This window comes from Phasianus colchicus, chromosome 1, assembly GCF_987193195.1.
Source record: "Phasianus colchicus chromosome 1, bPhaCol1.hap1.1, whole genome shotgun sequence".
In the NCBI taxonomy this organism is placed as follows: Eukaryota; Metazoa; Chordata; class Aves; order Galliformes; family Phasianidae; genus Phasianus; species Phasianus colchicus.
The window spans coordinates 72,101,007-72,122,500 of record NC_143436.1 but is presented as its reverse complement, the minus strand read 5'-3'; the positions used below and the strand labels follow the sequence as shown (position 1 = coordinate 72,122,500).

The following is a 21,494-nucleotide window of genomic DNA, read 5'->3' as shown; positions in this document are numbered from 1 at the left end:
AGGAGAGGAGAGGAGAGGAGAGGAGAGGAGAGGAGAGGAGAGGAGAGGAGAGACCCAGCAACACACTTCTTTTGAAGTAGCTAACTACAGGATTAAACAACAAAGCAAAAATACATATGTAGGGATAAGCAACTTAATCTCAGTTTTTTGCAACAACTGCACAAAGGTAGTATTGTTCAGCTTTCATAATGACAGGGAAATTAACATTAAAGTTACTTGGTTTTTTTTTGTTGTTGTTTGTTTTCTTAATTTAGAACTAAATAACGTGATCAAAATCTACAGCTCAATGCTATTACATTTCTTGAAAGAGCAAGTTGATATAAAAATAAAAATGTTAAGGTTATATTAAGATGAATGCCTGAGGATGGTGACGTTTTAGTTATTATATAATGCCAAGTCCAAAATAATTTATAATCCCACCACTTCTTATTTATTCATACGACTCCATCATCACAGAAAAATACTCTTATGAACGTGTTGTGCACTTTCATTATTAGAAGGGCTGTTCACAAGGGCATTTTGCATGCTCCTACATCCTAACAGGTTGCCAATATACAGCTTTGTAAATCTCAAAGCCTGCACAATGCAAGGTTAGATACAGTACACTGGCTGTATATACATTTGCATATATAGTAAAATACAGCTAACTTGCAATCATATCAACACTGCTGTATTCATAGACATGTTTATTCATGCAGAAATCTTTTTTCTGTAAACTGCAGAATATGAGGCATACCTCTCACTATAATGGAACAGTCTGGTATACAACACTGACTTTTAAACACAAATATGATGATGACAGCACTACCATGCCATTATTTTACCTGTCTGTAACAGTCACCACGTGCTAGGCCCTCCCACTCATACAATCTGTGTCAGAAAAGCACACTTACTCTAGACTTCCTGCATTCATATCTACAAAGGTGCTCTACAAGAAAAGGAGCAAACAAATCCAAGAGTTAACGGAAAAAAAAAACAAAACAAACAAACAGCAAAAAAAACTGAAAACACAAAACCCACCACAAGCAAAATCCCTAGTCATAATGAAGACCTTGCAGGAAAAATAAAACCTCCAGCAGATAAGAGCCTAACAAAAAACAAACAGATAATTGAGAGACCCAGCAGTGCCTGGATACAATCTTGGGATTTAAGCAACTCTCGATTACAAGGACTATTCCCTTGAAAACCCAGCCTACAGTTCCTAAACTGTTTTCTACCAATAACGCATCTGAACTGTGACTAAACACCTCTTTATGCTTCTCTGGCGCTGTCTGAAGCAAATGTATTGTACAGTTTTATGCAGCACCTAAAAGCAGAGATAAAAAGAAGCTGTTTTCCTTACAGACAGCACAGGCTTGCAGGATGACTGAATACCTCCCTCCCCCTGAATGCTTTTCTGCACTAGGCAACAGGTGGTAAAATATATAGCCCTCAATCTCCCACTTTAAATAAGAAAATTTACTTTATCTATAAGACATCTACAGTATGGGTTGTTTGTTTTTTTTTTTTTTTTTTTTTTTTTTTTTGTCTCTTAATAATTAAAATTGAGAGAAGAGGCTTAATTGGGCCCTTATGCTGGTTTCACAACTTAACTGCCTTTCTCAAACGTTCATTTGCAGACAATAGACATTTCATTTAAAGAAAATCCAGCCCTCCCAGTTACAAATAATAATCGGCGACTTTAGGTAACAAGACAGTACAGACAGAACTTACAAGAGAAAAAGCAAACTCTTAAAGCATTTTCAAAGGAACTGTATGCCTCAAATACTTCACTACAACCTCTTTCTCCATTTACTTGCTAATTGATCTTAAATACATAGATGAATTATGAGGCAATAACCTCCAATTTTCTTAGTCTTACTCCAAATCAACACTACGTTCCGATTTATTAATATTTGAAATATTTAATTTGCTGTTTACGGCACTTAAATAGTTAATCTAATTTACAAAAAGAATACCACATGAAGGATTCCTGCTATTTTCTTCTTTAAGCCTCACCACTTGAAAAACATTTTTTCCATCCATTATTATTATTTAGAAGCGGTCTTCCCCTGTGAGCTGGACATACTAACACAGTTCACGAGGCCATGTTGGCAGCCCGGTTTCTTCTCCAGTCTCCATGTTGTTCATTAGGTAATTTTGCTCCGATACGTACACAAGCAGCCGGTCAAGTGCAAGAGATGACTCTCCACACGCAGTTATGTCTCGCACACTTCAGTCAGAAGCCCTTAGGAAAAAACGCAAGGCTGCAAAATACTCAGTTCCTATCTCTGGCCGTTTCTGGAGCTTTACAGTGCTTGCAGTGAGAGCATTTCTGCAGCGCCGGCACCCTGTCCTCAGCAGTACACCTGTGCCCCTTTTAGAACCCCCCCCCCTCCCACCCTCACCCGGCAGCACGTTAAGGATGGAAAACGCTTCGATTTTGCTAAAACCTATTTCTCAATTCGCAATTAAAAGGAATCTGGCTTTAAGGGTGCTATTTCATGAAATATTTAAACGCTTCAATGCAGTTTTGCAATTTGAAAGCTCTGCAGGTCTCCCCTCTGCGAAAACACAGATCCGTAGTACCAGTGCGGAGTACCTGGTGCAGCAGATGGTTAAAATTCTGCATCATTTTTAATAGCCCTAAGAGCAAGCGCTGCCTTTTTTCCGTCGGGGGGGGACTGGGGGTGGAGGAGAGAAAAAAAAAAGCTGAGGACAGCAATTTGCAGACTTTTTTATCCTTGACAGCAGCTAGCCACGCCTCGGTCTGGCCCTTCCTCCAACCTCTGCTAACCTAAAAACCAGCGCCAGGCTGGCAGCGGGCCACATATTCAAAAGTAAACATTGTTCTCCTGCCATTTTTCAGCGTTGTTTATCGCAGCCCCGATCTTCCCGCCTTCCTTCCTCGCTGGAGCTCAGATCCCCGTCCTCTCCCCGGTTTTGTTTCGCTCTGCAGCCGCACCGAGCTCTCAAAGCCACGCAGTTACCCGGCACGGCCCTGGCAGCCGCGGGCTGAACCGGGCACATCTCTCAATGCCGCAGTCCCACAGAACGAGGCGGCGCGTCCTCGCCACGACGCGTGCCTCCCGCTAAAGCTGTAGCTGCCATTACAGCGCGGCTTTTGCCTTCAAGGCGTTTTTATTTCCTTATTTCACGGCACCGGGGCCGCAGGAAGAACGGAGCGGCGCGTACGCACGGCTGGCGAGCTGCACCTGACCGCCAGCCCGCGCCTCGGCGGCTCTAACAGCTCCGCACCGACACGACTAGCCGCCGAGCGCTGGGATTTTATTCCGTTTTCACCTAACCGTTCTCTCCATCGAACGGACAGCCAGGAGGCCGGGAGTAAAAATGCCAGAAAAAAGGGACTCGAATACAAATAGGGCGGGCGGCAGGCCCCGGCGCGGCCCCTGCGTCACCTGGTGCCGGCAGCGCGCCCCGCGGCGGCCATGTTGCGCGCTCACAGGCAGCCCGCCGCGGAGCCGTGCCAGCACAGGGCGAAACCTGCTGCCAGGCCTCCCGTTTGTGCCCCCAGGGCCGCGAAGGGGCGGGGCGGTCCGGTCGCCGCAGGTGGGCGGCAGGTAACGGCGGGGCCGGCAGGCTCGTGAATAATTGCGAGCAGCTCGCTCTCTATTTCCATATTGAAATCGCGGAGCGGCGGGTGATTAATTAAGAAGACAAAAAAAAAAAAAAAAAAAAAAAGCCAGCCAGCCGCCTTAACCCCTTCTTCCCCACCGGCGGGCCCCCCCGCAGTCCGCCAGCGCTCGGCGTGAATGCTAATTGCCGCCGGCCGGTCACGTGGGGCTGTGCGCGGCTCCGCGCAGCCACCCAGCGCGGCAGCGGCTTTGCGTAGCGGTGGGGGGGGGAGGAGAGCTATCGTCGACCTTAGCGTGGTTGTAGGCTAACGTATTTTCACGTAGAGAGGTTAAAGGAAGGTTTAAGGGCTCACGAAGTTATCTGCATAAAGAAATATTGTAATTGAGATCCATTACGATGTGTAATTGGAATTCTTCCGAGCGCTGCAAAGAAGGGAAAGCAGTTCGGATTCGAACGCTGCGATTGACGTTGCAGGCGGCAGCTGGGATGCTCGGGCTGGAAGGAAGACGCGGGATAACTCCGCAGTGCGCAGCAGTCAGAAGGCTTAACAGCTTAACAGCTCGACTCCGCACGGCTCTCGTGCTCCCGGTTACGCTGCGCTTCTGGCGGCCGCGCTCCACGCTCGAAGGTCCCACGTCAGCCTGCTGCTGCCGCCGGGGTGCTGGGGTCCCTGTAGCCCTGCTTCTTCGAGGTGTGCTGTGCTTCCTTTGCCAAGCAGATGCACGTGCACTAAGCTAAAGCTGTCGTGCTTTGATCAAACCAAGCATGTTATATTGCAAATTATTAAAAAACTCCCCCCCTCCCCTCCAACCCCCTCCGCCTCAAAGAATGAGTTCCGGATGTTCATAGAATCAGAGAATGGCTTGGTTTGGAAGCCTTAAAGATCTTGTTCCAATCCCCTTGCCATGAGCAGGGCTGCCAGCCTTTAGATCACACTGCCCAGGTTCCCCATGCAACCTGGCCTTGAACGCCTCCAGTGATGGGGCATCCACAGTTTATCTGGGCAGCCTGTGCCAGTGCCTCACTGCCCTCTGAATAAAAAACTTCCTCATAATATCTAACCTAAACTTCCTCTCTTTTAGTTTTCAACTATTCTCCCTTGTCATATTCCTACCGGGCCATGTAAAAAGGTGGTCTCTCTCCTGTTTCTAAGCTCCCCTCAAGTACTGAAAGACCTCAATGAGGTCTTCCTGGATCCTTCTCTCCTCCAGACTGAACAAGTCCAGCTCCCTCAACTTTTCTTCGTAGGAGAGGTGCTCCAGCCTTCTGATCATCTCTGTGGTCCGCATCTGGACCTGCTGCAACAGCTCCACATCTTTTTTGTGCTGGGGAGGCTCCAGCTAGCTGCATCCATCCAAATGTGTGCTAGGCCACATTTGGCTGATCTCCTTGGGGTGGTCAGCAGATTTGCACCAACAATCTGTGATCCCCTTGGGATTGCTCAGTGTGTTAATAAATGTCCTAAGCAGGGATGGAAAGAAGAGGTGAGATGAAACATTGTCAGGCACCGGTTTTTGGACCCTGATATCATCCATGGGCATGTCTTCCAGTCCCTCAGCCCACTGGGCAGCATTTGGTAATGACTGCAATGGCAGAAACTGGAGAGCTGAAGCACTGCTGCTCTGATCAGCAAGGACCAGATTCTGTCTCTGCATCCCATGACCAGCCTTCTGAGGCAGTGTTTACTGTGTGTCAACTTTTCTTCTGCCTTGGCTATACGAAGCCCCTTTGGGCAACTCACCAAAATCTCTGTAACTATCACCACCCAGAAAATTTTCATTGCCTGAACATGTCAGAATAAAGGACATTCTCATATGCAATGTGGAAAGCAACTTGTTATATATATATATACATATATATATATATATATATATATATATATATATATATATATGTTACAAAAAACAAATATTTTGCTTTTGTATTCAGTATCTAAAATTAAACAACAAAAAGCGTACTGAAAAATCATAGCCCATAAAGGCAGGCCCAAACTACTTAAATATGTATTTGTTTTTAGAGGCTACGTAATATTTTGAAGGATTCAGTAGCTATAAATAGTGTTAATAAAAACTTAGTTAAAAATGAGTAAGAAGCTTGCTGTTCTCTCCTGAAGTTTGTGAAGAGTAGTCACAGTAGCAAATACCAGACATTTCATTAAAAAGAGATGAAAGCTGCATACATGTGAATGTTGCTCATTATCAGTGTTACTGTGTGTTCCTTGCCTTTTTTCTCATTTAAAGTAGCATGACACTGCCAGAGCTAGTGCTGCCCAAACAGCCACCAAACCTGGATTAAAATATCACTACGTCTTTAGTCTCTGGTTTCTAATGTAATTCTTGGAACATATAAAAATATAAAAAAAAAAAAATAATAATTTAAGGTATGCTGCAGGTATTAAATCTGCAAAATTTAATTTTTTAAATTAAATTTTGCAGATTAATTTTTTTTTTTTTTTAATTTAAAGCTGTGTGACTGAAAAAGTCAGTGATGGTTTTAGTATATTTTCTCACATTTCTTACAAACACATTCAATTAATTACAGACGTCCCAATATTCTGAAGGTTATGTTAATTGGCTAGTGATTGCAAACATACCATGCTCACTTAAAATGATCTCTCTATGCTTTGTAGCTCAAAGCGCTATGAGGAAGCTGCACTTCTGTATTTGGCTGAATTTTAATGGAAAAAAAGACTCCATTAAAAACCTTAACTGCATTATTAAATGATCCAAAAATATTATAGGTGGGGCTGGCACAACTGCCAACTGTTAGGATTGCCAGATACCTCCTGTTATAAGACTACGTTTTCAATTGCTTGTAAACTTTGCCAAACATAAACTGTTTGGCTGAAAATTTCTCTCACCAGGTGTGTGCCTCAGGGATAACTTATCTGCAAATATTTAAGCCCAGTGGCTTAGACCTTTCCAAGCACAAGCCCATGGAAGCACCAGTCCCTCGGTCCACATTGCAAATCACAGAAAACTTTTCTCTGCTTCCCTGTGCTTGGCACAGAGATGAGGAAGGGAGGGAGCCTGGTAGGAAGTGCCTTTTGCCACTTCATTTCAGTCAGGTTATAAACGTTTGAAAATGCTAGTTCACATACACTTGCTAGAGACTTGCTGAAATTTAAGAGGAAAAATTCCCAAAGATTCCACCTGCACCGAACACATTGCTTCCTCTTGCAATGAAACTGAGCTTCTTGGTCAACGGAGCAAATGGGAGCAGGCAGAAAAGTGCCAACAGACACGAATGCTGAGAAGCCAGGACACTGAATTGCCAACATCTTCATTGCTCCTCTAAAGAGGTGCTTTAAATAAAGAATTATCTCCTTATTGTCACCAGCTTGAGGAGCGGAGCACTGTGGGATGGCTCAGGATATTCCACTCCTTCTGGTGACTCATTTGGATGTTAGCAGACTGCTACAAGATATAATCTCTGTTTATGCAATTTGCTCTTCATCTCCCCCCAACTTGCAAAAAATTACATGCGCTAACATGTGCGTTCACAAAAACGTGTGCATGCATACATGTGTTAAAATTGATTAAAACAAGGGTTAATCTTGTTCAAACAGGATTAAAGGGTGCAGAATCTAACTGAAAAAGTAGGAATAAAATCAACTGTGTGGAGACACTTCTTATACGCTGTCTTTGTGTGACACAATCCTCAATCTCAAGCCTGCATTTTATCTTTTCTGTTGAGTCCTTGCTTTTGTGAAAGAAGACAATGTCAGCATTAGCAGCCCTTCAGTATTTTGCATTCACACCACTAAACAATCTGAAACTGCAGGCCTTGCTTACTGGATTCTCCCCTTGAATTACATCCCAAACTACAAGGTTTTCCTGTGGCAGTTCTGTCCCTGAGTGCTTCTCAAAGGTCTATTGCTTTATCTTCACAAAAATCTCTTGAGCTGGATGAAGGAGAGATACTACCTCCATTTCAGAGACTAAGGATTTGGCACAAGCACCCATCCATTCCAGGCACCCAATCTGAGAGCTGAAGAACTTTGCTTTACAAGTTAATTGGCTGTCTGCAGTGCTCTATATATTGGCATTGCGTGTTGGAAGCACTTTTCTCCCCAGATTTCACTGGCAGTGGCAAATGCTTGCTATAGATCACAACCAAATGAGAAAATAAAGAACCAAACCTAACAGATCTATAATTTATTTGGAGTAAAACAAAAAATACCTGTCCTAATGCATTTCTACCAAATACACACAACTCTTTCTTAAAAAACAAAAAACAAAAAAACCCTAAACTCCATGACATAATTTGCTTTACGTAGCATTTTTCATTCTGTCAGTTTAATAGAACTGTTCTTAGCATTAAAGAAACACAACATCAAACTGGTTTTAAAAAATATTTTCGACCCCTAGAGATCTTCATTAAGTATTGGGATCTGAGGGAAGTTTGACTCATAAGTTTCCAACAGTAGACCTTGCAGTACCAATAATGCCTTAGGATGAGATGTAACAGGTTGCTGAGCCTTCCACTTTTTGTGTCCAAGCTGAATGCAGTACACATTAGCTACGACTCACAGTTGCTGTAACTGAGATCTGTTCAGTGGTCCACGTCAACCAAGTGCTCTGACTACACAGTGACCACGGAAAACACTTTCCGGGATAAAGTGACAGGAGCTTCACTAGTAATTTCCCTCCAAAGGAATGACTGAAAGACTGAGAACAAACATTTATTTTACATTTCAGCAGCATAAAGCCCCTAAGAGTCTTGCTAGAAAATCAGCCAATACCAGTTTGTTGTTATTTCAGACAAATGTTATTCCAGTAGCACTTTGTTGAATATGTTCTGCATCTTCTGAAATTTCATCCTCACTTATTGAATATTTCAGATGTTTTGAAGAATTCCTGAAGCTGAAAATCATTAGTTACAGAAATCTGTATTAACATGAATGCGAATATTAACTTTCAGGGGTGTCTTTGAGATATTCTGACTGCAGTAGTGCTTTGACCTTGCTCTGGAAGGAAAACTGTTAAGTCAGTTAAACCTCAAAATCATGGATAACATGCTGTGAAGTTAAAAGTGAGGATATTCAAAAACAAAATTGTTTTGTGAGGTCAGTGACCCTGTACAAACTCTGCAAAGAGATCTAACCATCAATACTCTTTTCATAGTGACAGGAAATCTTGAGTACCAAAAGGCAGGTTCAGTCTTTGTCAGAACCAGCTTCTACTTTGTCACATAATGAATGCCAATACCAAAGATCTTGAACTGAAGTGAGCTCAGATGACAGCTTCCAAAAAGAGTAATTGCATGCTTTAGTGAAGTAGCAAGCAGTTGTCTGAATGTATGCTAGACACAAATTATTCTAAATCTGCGATGATAATACACAAAATTTTGATAACATCATTTCCAAAGTATTGACCAACATCTTCTCAATGGAATAGTGCTGATTGCTTGGGTTAAATGTTCTTAGTACAGTTCTACAACATGAAACTAACCTTGCTCAGGGCAAATTTGACAAAGGCTAAAAAATTATTTCAAAAGATAAAGAGTTCAGATGCTCCAAACAGAACTGTAAAGGACTCAAGTATACTTATGAAGGCACACTGGTTACTGCATGGATATTTTCAATGAAAAAATAAGCTTGAATGTGAAAGCATTGCATTACGAAACATTAGCATGTGTCTGATAAAATTTTTCATCTTAAAAAGTCTGTTTATTTGAAAAAGGTACAGTTCCTTTCTCTGCACTCTTGTAATTATGGCAAAAATTCAATCTGAAAAGTGACTGAAAAAAGATAGTAAAACTAAGAGTTAAAGTTGTTATGTTTATAAAGCACAGTGTTAATTTTGGAAGGTTAAAAGGCGAGTGAAAAAAAGCAAACGTGTAGGAGATGAGAAAGTGCTGAAGCTTCCTTCTTTATGTGGTTCCCAACCACACAACTGCAGGTTAAATTCTGAATAAAAGTCGTATTATTCTTATCTTTACCATCTAAGAGCAGCCTTTATGTATTCTCGAAAAGGCCACACACTACTGAGAAGTAAGGTTGATACCTAAGTGGAGTAACAGTGGGAGAAGTGGAATCCCTCCCTGTGTGCCCCCTCCAATTCTCTCTTCACTGAATCAATAAGTCAAAATCAACCAACTAGAAATTTAAACTGATCTAGGTGTGTTAACTTATTTTCTATCTTTTGTTTATTTTTCTCACAACACTGATTGCTATTGAGACGTGTCTTTTTGTTTACGAATTTATGTCCAGCACAAGACTGCTTGACAAGCAACATTTATGCATTTTGTCCTGTCTTTAGTTTCTTCCACATAACTATGCATGCTGACACTATAAAGGTATCTTTTACATTTGTTTTAGTCTAAATAGATTAATTTTTGAATTATTTAAAGTAAAATAATGATGACAGTGGAGTAATGAAGTCAATGCTAATTAGAATGCATTTTTTCAGGTTACTTTATCTTTTGAAAAAGTGGCCAAACACATTCTGCCTGCTTGTTTTTATACAGATACATCTGTCAAACTCATGCACAAGCTTATGTGGGACTCCTAGTATTATGAACATTGTAAAATAAATCTGTATTGGTCTGCTTTCAACCTGAATGTATAAGGGCTGCTGTGTTAGCTAACAATGCCTCCTCTTTGATTATGTGCTTGTTCACAAAATCATAGGTGGATGTTGGTGGTATGGCAGTAGAGTCTGAACCTTTCCACCATGGTGTTCCACCATTACGTTTTGTTGCTGTGTGACAGATGGCAGCAGATGGGGTCGTCTGACAAAATGGTGTCTGATGTGGAAGTGCGTATGAAGCAAAGGTGTGTCACTGAATTCCTCCATATAGAAAAAATGGCACCTACCAACATTCATCAATGCTTAATGGACATTTGTGGAGACCAGACGGTGTGGGTGAGCACTGCAATTTGGTGGTGAGTTTCAGCAGTGGCGACAGCAATGTGAAAGACAGACCCTGTTCCATACAGCCATGCAGATATTTACAAGCACAGCGTGCAAGTTCTTGTTTGTTACTGGTAAAAATGCATGGCTAATGGTGGTGACTACATTAAAAACTAATGTTTTGTAGCAGAGAATGTGGTCTATCGTATAGTCTTATTGTGTTCTTTGTATCTGCTGTAGTTTCCATGGAAATAAATAGGAGGCATTACTTTCAGAACAATTTACATATTATGACTAAAGTTCTCCCGTGTAGATATAAATCTAGCAAATCAAAAGTTGTTTCCAGGAACTGAACTTACTGAATTTATTTACAAAAGCTACTGGTGACTAAAAAAAAAAAACACCATCAAAGACCATCATAATACACTTCTAACATTAGAACTCATTTTATCAAATGATTCATACTTTGTTGGCTTTTCTGGATTTTCTTTCACATTTCTGCTTTTTTAAGATTATTTTAAGATTTTTCATCCCAATACTGCTCTTCTACCTACACCAATATAGACAGAAATTTTCTCCCATGAAATCTCATTGAATGGAGAATCTTTCACAAGGCAGTCAGGCAGTGCGCCAACCACAGCACAGCATAATCCCAGAAAGTCTTCCACACTTTTCACCTGCATAATATCAAGATTTAAAGCTAGAAAATAGGAGGGATTTGGTTTTTTTTCTTTCATAAAGCAAAAATAATAGAGGATAGTGCTTTGTGTCCAGCTCTGAGGAACAGTGGGTTTTCCTTCACAGCAGAAAGCAGAACAGATTTCATATACTCACATATCATTTGTGATACGGCCAGATCCTCTGAAACAGCGAGTTGGTTCTGCAGAAAGATACCAACAGGGATACAGATCTCAGACTGGAAGGGGTTACGACAGGACAAAACTCATCTGGAACTTGAATGCTTTGTAAGAAATTCTCCTATTTAGAGCCACCACAGATGTTTTGCCCGAATCTGTCTGCACATGCAATTAGAAGAAAATGAACAGAAAATTGCAATCATTTAGGAAAGGCCAGGGCAATTATTTAAAAAAAATAAGTCAAAGCTTTTATATCCAGAACTTTCTGTTCACTTAAGATACACCACCACTCCCCACTTAAACATGAAAATAAGATTCTTCCTTCATCATTTAAAGGACACCGGAGCATACTGTGCAGTTTGAAGATTTCAGAATTACTGAGCATCTACATTGCAGCAGTGTACAGGGACAGTAACTGGGCCTGATCGTGTGTCAAACAAAGATGAGGATGCTCTAAGCCTTCAGGGTAATGGCACTTTTTAGAGAGTAAGTAAAGGCAGCCTTACTGATCAGTAACAATCAATTTGAAACTTCACTTGAACAAATGAGACTTCAAAGTATTTTTGTGTAGGTCTAAGTACTGAGCAGCTGCAAACAATTAAGTATTAATTTGAAAAACACTAACTTCACCACCTCATTGGCTGAATAAATTAAACTTTTTCCTTTTTTTTTTTTTTTTTTTTCCTTTTTCTTTCTTTAAATGTTTGTTACTCTGGAAATTTCTTCTTAAATTCCATTTTAATGCATGATGATGATAATAAAAATATCTCAAAATGTTTTTTTTCCACAGTAAGAAGTTTGAAAGATAAGAGTCTCTTGAATACCTTTTCTTACACAGATAATAAAATAACAAGAGTGAGGTACTTCAGTTTGGTGCTTGCATTTTTTAAGTTGAGCACTTCTTACATAGAAAGGAAAAAAAGATCAACATATGTTTGAGTTTTGTTTACAAAAAAACAATCTAGTTATTGCTTGTAATTATTCTTTTTATGTGTAGCTGGGGAACAAGTTCATGTTCCTTTGAAACAATGGCTTTTTTCTTAAGAAATGTTTTAGAGGTAGAAAATTTCTAGTTGCTGCTGCACAATGAGTTCTTGATATATAGAATAGTAGAGGAAATAGTCTCAGAAACTATGTAAACTGCTTCCAGCCTGAACTTAGCAGGCCACTTTTTGCCAATATTTCAAAATATGTTTAGCTGAATAAGCATATTTTAGACATTACAACAGTATAATCATATTTTTCATCTGATCTGCTCTACGTATGTGCTTTATTACAAAAAGGTGGAAAGTTATAATGGGGAAAAACAGGCAAAATAAATTTAAAATAATAAATTACTCTAAAACATTCCCCTCCCCACTGAAGTACATGAAAAACCTCATGTGAATAATAAATGCATTACTCATGGTGGAGCCTCATGTAACTTTCTCTTCTACCACAAGCTTTCATAGGATTTTTCTCTCACTGGCACTAGCTACCATATGGTGGATGGATGTTTCTTGAGATGTTTACTTTCACCTGAACTGAGCTAAACAGCTTGAGCACCACCTGAGAAATTGTTCCTTTCAAGGTGCGGAATCTGCTCACAGAGATGGGTGAGGATTTCTCATGTCCCCACAGCCCAAGCAGTCTCCCTGAAGCTGCCAACCTGAGAGGTACTGCAAGGTACATTTATCTCCAAAGCTCAGGATACTGAAGGCAAACATACACCAGTATATGAATGCCACAGGATTACATGCCTGATTCCCTATTCCAGGCCAAAGACTTACTCCGTCTGACTGTGATGACTCAAGATTTCACCAAGTGCAGCATTTGTTTGGCTTTATTGAGAAAGGCTACTAAAATGGCAAAATAGAATCTCTGTCTATAAGAAGTAAGCTGCAGAAAGCAGCTTCCCCACTGCTCTCTTTCCAGACTTCAAAGGAGACGCCTTGGCTGGTGCACACCCTATAATTCAACTGCAATAAGATTGTTTCATGTCAGCTCTGAACTTTGGCTGTACACGGAGAGTTAGGAGGCCAGTACCTTCGTGAGGGCAGCCTTTGTGTTATTCAGTCTTCTTGCTTGAGAAAGACAGTTCCTGGGCTGAAGATATCACTATGTTTAGTCATTTGGCATGGAATAGCAGAATATGTGGTTAAGAAGTGCAAGCTCATGCTCCTGTGTTTGTGATCTCTGGCTAATACCTGGCTTCAAGCTCAGTGAAGAATATTTGAACACTTACACAGGCCAAGTGCCAAAGAAAGGGATGGCGGGATGAAAATATGGTTGTGTGTATGTGGGGAAAAACAGGCAAAAGAAACATTTAGAGATTGTGCCACTTAAAAGAAAAAAGACAAAGATAATGGTCAAGATATGAAAGAGAGAATTGCAAAGTGCAGTACACTATAGAACTTTTCAACTTCATTTTTTGGAAGTGAAAAAAAAAAAAAGTTTAAGTGGAAATATTTGACTACATCCTGCTCTCCAGAATTCTCTATTGACACTAATTAGTGCTGTGGATGTAAGTTCAGATCTCAACTTTGTTTTAAGATACTGCTGCGAGAGGGTCTGCTTTGGAAAACTTACAGCATTCATATAGATACTAATGAGGAGGAATATAATGCAGAGAAAGGCTAGGAACAAGAACAATGATTTGAGGATATTATAATTGGTCCCAGGCAGCAGTAACAGTTGCGCACAGAAGCATGAGCAGTGCAGTGTTAGGGTGAAAACAGGAGAAAAAAGCTGAGAAAAAAGTATGGTGATTGTGTACCAAATTAAAGAAAATATATTGCCCATAGATAATCAATAATTATGTCTGAGATCAAGAGGATGGTCGTTCAGTGCCATTTAGTACCAATGGATGTAACCAAACAGAAGGGAACAACTGCCTTTGCTCTGATGTAGCAATACCTGTCTGGTTGAGTTTACACTTAAACACAGATTCAATTTATTGTATTTATTTGTCTGTTACTGCAGCTATTTTCATTCCTATTGTTTCATGTTCAGTATAGCAAATACCAAGGGTAAAGCCTAATTAAGGATGACAGGACTGAATTAGGAATGTGAGGAAGGGCTGTGTGGTCTTACAGACTCAAAGATTTTGTATCAGCAAAGTGAAGAAGGAGAGATTTAGACGTAAGCATGCAAAAAAAATGTTATAGTGCTATGTTTAAAACAAGCTCTGTAGACAAGAACTGCAAATATGGAAATCAAGTTGTATTACTAACCTTGGGTCTTAGTTTAATTCTAGAGCTGTAAGTTACACACATGGGGGACAGAGTGGACAGGAGGAGGGGAGTGGTGGAGCAGAGCTAAACAGATGCAGATAACGAAAGAGTGCTCACTCAAAATATGGAGCCTGGTCTTTACAAAATTTAAGTAAAACCTGTGAGAGTAGGACAGACAGCACTTTCAGCACAGTTGGGCACACAATGCCCTCTTCTGCTGTTTGTATGATGTCAAGTGATATCAATGTTGAGATTTGCAACCATAATTAGAGCAATTGAGTTTGCTTGGGATGAGCAGGAGCAACTATTTGAGAGAGAAACCCACGCAACTCTCATCAGTCAACTAATGGGAGGGGCTGTCATCTGTAAATGTTCATCTGTTATTTAGAAAGGAAAATGCAGTACAGTGTTTTCCTCCATACAACAGACTGTTTCTTTAGCTCTGGAGGGCTGAATATTATCATTTATGAAAGGACAAAAATACCTTTTCAAAGATATCATGGTGTTTTCCATGTTACGGACAGTCTCCGTGAAAACCAAATTATGCCTCAAAACTCTACAGAATGATGCATCAAAAACTATGGAGCTAAGGGCAATTTCCACTGGTACAATGGTAATTCTGTTGGAATACATTACCCATTACATTTACTTGCTATTTCTTGTCTAGGCTACAACCTATCTACAGTGTCTATCAGCATAAGTTTACCAGAGAAGGCCCTAATCTCTGCAAAACAATTAGTAGAACTATAGTTTTTGTTTAGCTTAGAAAAACTCTGCAAATCTAATGTTTCATTAACTTCCTTGGAGACCGAACCAGGGGTGATCTCTCTGCAGTTAAGTCATTTTTAACTTGTTTCCTACCTCTCCTTTGCTAAGCTGAATTCAAACATGCTGAAGGATGGTGAACTGCACGCTGGATTCATTTAGAGTTTTTGCAGAGCAGCCTGCTAGAGAAGAGCCATCAAGCATTCTCTCAGAAGAGACCCAAATCTCAGAGTACTCTCCCAGCCGACTACTAGTTGGAAGGCAGAAATTAACTAAAATACAGAAGTTTTGAAGGCACATCAGATGGCTAAAAGCATGCTGTGTATTTACAACTTTTCATTCTGTAGGTTGATTTACCAGTTTTTGTGTGCCAGAGAGTATTTGTGTATGCATTGTTTACAAAAGAACATACTACAGCATCTTTTGCATTTAGAATGCTCCAAAGGCATAAGCATAGTCTATTTCTATCAAGATTACCTTTATAAATCCATAAAGATTTATAATACAAATATTTCCAATACAGTCCTGGTGATTTTGCCTGAAATCCACTAATTATTATTGTATGCAAAGGCTGTAGCCAACAGCTATTCAGAAGCTTTCAGAGAATGTGTTAGGAGTTAGTGAATTAATTTTTCTGTTTTAAGATCCTTTCAAGAAACGAATAAACTATGATGACAATAGAATCTTTAACAATATTACTCAGATAAATGTTTGGACATCTGACACACTGGAGTGAAGTGCGATTGTCTCTATCACCAGCTGATGAGGTATGATCATACAGCATTTCCACACAACCAGAAACTGTGTCAGATCAAGATGCCATGCTGGAGAGTTAGACAAAAAACTTCCTTACAGAAACATCATCACACAATCTTCACAGTCTTCCCCTGCAGACATAGGAAAGGAGGACCTCGAACAAGAATTTCAGGTGTGCAACTGGCAGCACTGAGGAAGTGGCTTTCTCTGACTGTCCGTGGGAGTTGTGCATATGAAATTACCTTTTGGATATTTAAGCACATATTTAAGCACTTATGTTTAAACATAAGAAGACAGTTGTGACATAGCCAAATTTATGGATATGATATGGATATCCATATGGATATGGATCTTCTTAAGTGAGTCATGCAATGCTGACAGAAATGCTGATACAAACATAAAATCGTGTCTCCATAATATGCTGAAAAAAAACACCACTATTTTAAGATTACACTAGGGCATTCCACATTTTTACTGGGCACTGCTTTAGCTCTAGTTTTTTAAAATCAGTTACTTTCATTAGCAGAAGTTTTGCTGTGCAAAGATCAGAGATCTGGAATTTGTTAAACTCCCTAAAAATATTCTAAATGTTTCTTACGCAATGGAATGCCACAGTTTTCCAAAGACTGATATCTGGAGACTATTAAAGGCCTGAAGCCATAATTTGCACTCAAGCGAGTGCCACTTGAGGAATAAAATACCCTGTTTCTATTCCACCAAATTATCGGATCTTAAAAGTGTGCCACTGATCTGAGACTGAATACCGCAACTACTGTGCTTCTTTATTTAGGTAATGGAACACATTTGTGATACATGTTGATTCCTGTTACATTTCTGTTGTTCTGAAGTAACAGAAAATTTTGGATGTTAGAAAAAAGTCCATGAAAGAATTGAATTAATGATAAAAAAGAAAAAAAAAAAGCCTAAAAACCAGTGTATCAGATGGGTATCACCATATTGGTAGACAGGGTAGTAACACAATGAATCCGTGGCATGCACTTGACACAGATATATACTGGAAACTTATGTAATCTGTATATAAAACTCCATGCTCTCAGAAAAGGTCAAATTATATTCAGCCTTATTTTTTAGTAGCTTATCACTTTATTCAGAAGTATACATTTTTAGGTGAAGCACTAGAAAATGCTAAAATAATTACTTCATCTCTGTCTCATGCAACTTAACTTTTTCTGGTAATGCATGCACGCACAGAAAAAAAGAAAATGGCTGCAGAATTAGACTCACTGTCGTTAAAGTAATCACAGCATGTTACTGATCTGTAACAGCAATTATTATTTTGATAGCCCCTCCAAATTACAAGAAAAAGAATAGGTAGAGCTTTCCCTCTGTGAGCAGCACTCAAACCCCACCAAGGGAAGAAAAGTACTCCTTGCGAGGCCTGCCAGAAGGAGCCCCAACCAAGCATTGCATCTTCCCTTTCCCAGACACCCAAAATTTACACAAAGCGGTCAGAACTGGCCACGCTCCAGGCCAACATTCCCTGCAAAGTGAAAATCCTTTGGTTATGTCAAACAAAATCCCAGAAGAACTATATACAATACCTAACTCAGTTTAATGTCTGGCAAATACAAGTCTGATAAAGGCAACTAGTGCAAATCCTTCTTTTTATAAGAAACAAATCTTTCATGGCAGTGCCTTCAGTGACTTTTTAGCCTACTTCTATACCATGCATTTACCTACTCATTTTCAGTTTGTCGTGCACCTTCTCCCAGGCCAGTCGGAAGGTAAAGTAGTTCATACAAATACAATGACAACAGGAAAGTCTGGGGGGGGAGCAGGCTGCTACAGACCTCCCTGGTTTTCCACTCTGGTTCTCCTCCAGGCCTTGCCCAGTGACCTGCCTGCTGCACACCATCCCATCCATCCCACAGCAGCTGCCAGCTCTTACACACATTCAGAACCGAATGCTGTGTCTCACAAAACAGTGAACTAGGATAGGAAAACCATCCTCACAATAAAGACTCACTGCATTTACTTTTTTTTTTTTTTTTTTAACTACAAAGAACAATTCCTTATTACATCACGAATTTTGCTGTGAAACACTGCAGAGCAGTAAAATTAACAGGGAAGATATTTCTAACATGGGGCAAATTTGGGCTCCCTTTGGTGACCTTTACCACGGTAAGGTAATTTGAGATGTCATTTTTCATATTTAACTATTACTACAACTGCTTTTGACTTGAAATTGGCTAAAAAATAGACTAACAAGTGCAAGTCTCACACTGGCAATCACAAGGAGACAGTTCTCCTAATCCTCAAAATAACTTTTGCATTAATGACCTTTGTCTACACAAGAAATATCCTTAAACTTGATAAAAAAGATAAAAAAGAGGATGATCAAATAGTGCTGTGATTATTTCTACAACATAATTAAATATATTTAAAGCGGTATTTTGTAGAGTACCCATTTACTTACAAGTTCCATTTCATTATGCAACTGGGCCAAATTCACATGCACCAAATACTAAAATACAATGAAAAAGACTGCCCAGGTTTAGGTTTTAGACTGATTAAAGTTGACACTGATGCTTCGTAAATATAATTCAGTCTTTAACATAACTGTTCTTAAAAACTTAAGACTAAAACCAGTATTCAGTTTTTAGAGCATCTGAATTGAATGAAAGCAAACGCTTAGAATTTCCTAATGTAATAGATCAATGAAATAATGCTGAGATGAATAAATCTATACCTAACTGCACAACACATTTTTGTTCTGAAGCCCACACGTACAGGAACAATGATTAAAACTTTTCACAATGAAAAGTAGTTTCATTTCACTATTAAAATTAGAATCTTCATGAATCTTCATTCACTTCAGGCCTGGTCAGGTCTAATTTTCTCAGTATGAGCGAGTTACTCTCAGCATGTCCAGAAGTAGAGGATATTAGAGGGTACACTAAAGTTAATCAGAGCAAGAGTTTTTTCTGATCTTTCAAAGATTTGACAGGAGGAGAATAAGTCTCCTTTGCAGGGATCCAAGTTCTGTTTGTCAGCTGAATTTGTCCTTTAAGTTTCCCACTGTGCCTTAGTCATAGCAAGAGGTGAATGAAGAAGATGAGACTTCCTGACAATTCTTCTGTCACAAGAACTAAAACCTTCCATTAGGTCTTCTACTATCCACCACAGAGAAGTCCTAGCAATTGCAAGCCTTTGCAGACCCTACTTCCAGCTCATGAACCATAATGTACGCTTTTGGACTTGAGTTTGGAGGGGGGGGGAGGGGGGGAAGGGGAATGCAAAGAAAAAAGTTAAAAAAAGAGAACTTAGGATCAGCTGGCATCTATGTGAGCAAATTGCAACTATAATATCCCAAGGGGCAGACAATGACAGGCTGTCACGGCTCTACAGGGAAACTGTGGAGGACAGAACACAGGGCTGAGGAGGAAAACCCCGCAGTGGCGGGGATGAGGCCTCTCCTGAGGCAGGGGTAGCAAGACTGCAGAAAATGAAGCTCAGTAGGCTGCTGGCAGTATCAGAGCATGTAAATACGTGTCATGTTCACTGCCTTTTCTTAATGTCTATGAAATGCATAATGACACAATGAGGAAAACCATCATTTATTCTAACGGTGAAACATCAAAAGCATCCTACCTCCTCAAAGCAAGGGTATACATATTGCCGAAGTCTGGACATAGATAGCCATCAGTCCACAGACAGAGCTAGTAGGAGACAAAAACTGTGAGTCTCTCAGAGATAAAAATCAATGTTGAGCAAAAAAAAAAAAAAAAAAAAGGAAGAAGTAGAAAACTGAAGATGAAAAACCAGGCAAGAAAATCCATATCCCCATCTTTCCAAACCTTAAAACAAACTGTCTAAGGATGATTTTTATCTTTTTTCTTTCTGGAAAACTGAGAGCTCACAATAACCCTAACTATAGGATCTCTGTAAATGTCCACACACTGCACATACCTAATCAAAGGATTTGTCTTCATCCAAAATTACTGCAGATATCAGTATTCTACTCACTCTGTTTTTGTGGCACAGGAAACTCAATAACCAATTCAGGTCTTTTCTCTCCCCAGCTCACTACCAATACCATAATAAAAAAATTAAAGAAGTCCCTTGGTTAGGGCTGCAACCCTCAAAGGATAAGCAAAACTGGAGGGTACCCAAAGGCAATACAGGCATACAAACTGTGCTTGCAATTTTTGCTTTCATTTGCCAGAAATCCAAGGGTTTTATAACTGATCGAATCCACCTGAATAAAAGCATGTGCGAACACAGTGGCTGCTTCTCCTACATTAGAATTGTTACAAATAAGGTGTCTTTCGTGCTAGGCTAGAAAGCAGTGTGTAAAAATGAATCTTTATTCTATAAAACAAAAATAAAAAATAAATCTCTATTCTACATCATTACAGAAAATAAAATCATTCAGCCTGTGTGCTTCTTAACCTCCTTAGTTCTAAAAACCACTGAAGAGCACATGCCCGTGCGCACACACACACACACACATGACTTATAAGGAAAGAATAGTGCCAAGAAATAGTTTCATAAATCTGATGTAATATGCAGGGTTTTAAGAGTAAAATAATTGGCAAAAGAAAGCTACTCTGAAGTTGTATGCTGTGTTAGCGCAGTCAATAGAATTGGAGAGAAAAATATGATTTATAAAAGAATTATTTTTTTTTTAGTCTAAAATCCGACTATATCTACATGCTTATAATGTAATCTAGTTTTGTTTACTCTGTTTTCAGAACTAGCTATCAGGAGCTTCCCATGTGCTGAACTGAATCCATGATTATAAAAATACTTCAAACCACAGAAAGGATCTATGTGCAGATGTGCTTTCTGAGTTAGCAAATAACCCTTTTATTGCACTGAATGCTTCACAGACAGGTCACTACTCGCATGCATGCAGAAGTTATTGCTAAATGAAATTATTAGTAAATGAAAGAACTGTTTTTTTCCTATGCAAATGCATGCCTTACAAATGGTTAACAAAAAAAATCAGGTGAGTGTAATAACAACAAAAAATCACTGTTATAATTACAGTATAATAGAGCTACTAACAAAGGTTATCTATTTATCAAATAGTGTCATAACTGAGAAGCCCACACATATGAAGCATAGGAGTATATTGTAAGTTACTAAAGCAAAGAGTAGCAGATATAAAACTTCTGAATTGCATTTACACATTTCTTTGTCCATATCCAAACCTCAGAAGTGACTGGAATTGATGGGATTCAGCCTATGTTTCCATTGTGTGAGTGGTAGCAACCCACATCACTGTATTAAGTGTTCATTTGTCCATTTTGAAGCTAAGACTCAAATTTGATTTCAGAGCATGACTACATTTACAGTTAGTTTATCATTGCTCCTTTACTAAACATTAGAGCTATAAAGCAATATGTATCCGATTGCTGAAAACATTCTTAATAAATCAGTCATGCTACTGCTTCTAAAATTGAATTTCTGTGTGTGGCAAATTATGTTGTCCATCAAAATATTCA

General features: G+C 39.6%; 2 long non-coding RNA genes across 11 annotated transcripts in view; both read right to left on the bottom strand.

Annotated features, from left to right (window-relative positions):
- LOC116231459 (uncharacterized) overlaps window positions 1-5,039 on the bottom strand; it is a 142,379-nt gene extending 137,340 nt beyond the window's left edge. For 6 of the 9 annotated variants that reach the window (XR_016469665.1, XR_016469673.1, XR_016469670.1 and 3 more), the window contains exon 1: window positions 1,959-5,039. This is a non-coding gene — a long non-coding RNA (uncharacterized LOC116231459). The remainder of the gene's footprint in view (window positions 1-1,958) is intronic. The other 3 variants (XR_016469672.1, XR_016469667.1, XR_016469679.1) reach the window with 3 other exon arrangements.
- Window positions 5,040-9,970: 4,931 nt separating this feature from the next.
- LOC149919717 (uncharacterized) overlaps window positions 9,971-21,494 on the bottom strand; it is a 138,374-nt gene continuing 126,850 nt past the window's right edge. The window contains exons 3-4 of one of the 2 annotated variants that reach the window (XR_016469687.1): window positions 11,268-11,449; window positions 9,971-11,110 (exon numbers count right to left, since the gene is read on the bottom strand). This is a non-coding gene — a long non-coding RNA (uncharacterized LOC149919717). The remainder of the gene's footprint in view (window positions 11,111-11,267; window positions 11,450-21,494) is intronic. The other variant, XR_016469688.1, reaches the window with a different exon arrangement.